The sequence below is a fragment of the Ictalurus punctatus genome, chromosome 14, assembly GCF_001660625.3.
Source record: "Ictalurus punctatus breed USDA103 chromosome 14, Coco_2.0, whole genome shotgun sequence".
In the NCBI taxonomy this organism is placed as follows: domain Eukaryota; kingdom Metazoa; phylum Chordata; class Actinopteri; order Siluriformes; family Ictaluridae; genus Ictalurus; species Ictalurus punctatus.
This window is the reverse complement of record NC_030429.2, coordinates 26,412,586-26,414,907: the sequence shown is the minus strand read 5'-3', so window position 1 is coordinate 26,414,907 and position 2,322 is coordinate 26,412,586.

Genomic DNA, 2,322 nt, shown 5'->3' with positions numbered 1-2,322 from the left:
CGTCGGTCGTTCGAGAGCCTGAAACGCCTCGGATGGAATATACATGATGCGTGTGGTTAACGTGTAACCTGTGCCCTTCGGAACCCTGATGTTATGTAACCTGCTATTCCTCAGCCTACGCCCCACAGTACCACCCAGTAAAACCTCCATGTTCACATCCTCCTCAAAAGAAAAGTAAATAAAAACCCAAGAGCATAGTATAAACATGCCCTCGCAGTGTTACAGTGATGTGGATGAGCTGAACTGCTCTGAAAGCTGAAGGTTTTATGATTTGATATTAATATCACACAGAAAGTGTGACAACAGCGTGTGTTTTATTCCTCTTACACTACAGCGATTTGGCAACGAGTAGAACTGTATTTATTAAACAACGGCACGTACTTTTTATCCATTTCTAGTTACATTCAATGCTGTGGAACGTCCAAGAGACAGGCTAGTTCACTTACGTTACAGCAGTTGTAAACACTTGTTCCCTCGCCAGCCTCAGATTTGAAGTTAATAAGACACAAAAGGTGCAGAGAAACGGCAAAGAAGCGTGAACTCCTCTGTTTTTTTTTTTTTTTTTTGGAAGATGTCGGAAAACATAAATTACAGCGTCACCTCTGACTGTTACAAAGCGCTGACGCTGGAGACTCCTTCCGTCAATGTTAAATCGGTCCCTGTGAATGAGTTACTACAGACATGATAACGTATAAGAAAAACCACATATTCATTCTATTTGTATTTTTATCGTCTCCATAGTAACAGCGGGACTTGTACAGTATAGCAGACGCTCTACCCATAATAAACCGACGTGCTGGAGTTTTCTGTAAGGAGATGTTTATTTAACATCTACGGAAGGAGTCTCCAGTGTCAGCACTTTGTACGTTTTCTCGTCTTCGGGATGGAGGAGTTTACGCTTTGTCAGTTTGTGAGTAACATGACAAAGCTGCCTTTTATGAGAGGGAGAAAGAGAGGCTGGTGAGGGAATGACTGTTTATAGCCGCTATAATGTAAACGCGGAGAGAAACGAAGCTGTTTGCTGATTAAATGGAACAAATGTAAGTGCAAATGGACGAAAGTGATGACGCTCTTAGAGAAATGAAAAGTGTAGTGGTGGGCAAACTGCTGTGGCGTAAGAGGAATAAAACTAAGGAAATAATCAACTTCTGGAGAGATAAAACATCACACATTGTTTTATTCCTTATGTTTATCTATGTAATGTAATTTATTCATGAAATCCTGCAAAGGCTCTTCAGTGGACTGAGAGTTTTTTCCTCTCTTCCATTGGTCTGTGATATCTCCTCCGTGCCTGACAGCAAGACTCTTATACATGCAGTATACATGGTTTTGTGTGAGCAGGACTGGATTACTCTAGCTAGCTTATCTGGCCCAGACAGAGCTGTATTACAAATTTACAGAGCATTTCTTTTTTTTTTTCTTCTTTTTTTTTCTAAAGCAGTCAGTGAGAAAACAGAATCTACAACAGACTGCATTCCTGTCCAAAGAGAAAGCATTCGTGGTTGGTTTTTTTTTTGTTGTTTTTTTTTTTTCCTGTCAGCTTTCAGCTTGTGAAATTGTAGCTGTAGCTGGTGAAGTGTGGTCTGTTTTAGCTTCTGGACATGTCTGTAATGAGAACACACATGCCCTTCAGCCAGCCATCAAGTCCTGACTGTCCATTAGTGCTGATGGTGTGGTTTTGATGTGGGCTTTGAATAGCAAACTTCCTCGTGCATGACTGAACCTCCGGACATAACGGTGACCTCACTCAGACGCTCACCCTCATGCCGTGCGAAATACACGCATGAATATGAATGCTTATCCGATTCCGGGTTGCATATACACCCGACAAACAGTGACCTGCCTTTAAGTATTCGCTCCCCTTTAAGTAAATCAAGCTCCTTCTGATCTCAAAGATCTTCTTACACCACATTCATCCGGCACATTTTCTCAGACCCTCTGTTTCTGTATGTCCCTCGATCCTGTTGAAAAACTAAGGCGGATGGAGCTTTTTCAGTCGCCGCCCCTCGTTTATGGAATCACTTGCCACTGGACATCCGCCTCGCACCTTCTATTCTCATTTTTAAAAAGAGGCTGAAAGCGTATCTCTTCTCCCAGGCGTTTTAATCTAATTTTTACTATTGTCTATTGTCTGTCTTAGTTGGTTTTATTCTGTTTTACTCTGTTCAGCACTTTGGTCAGCTTCGCTGTGTTAATAAATAAAATTCACTTACTTACTTACTTACTAAGCATTCACACATTTTGGAACTTAAATGAACACAATTGGGATTTTATGTCAATAATCAACACTAAGTAAATGAAACTAACTAAATAAATAAATAA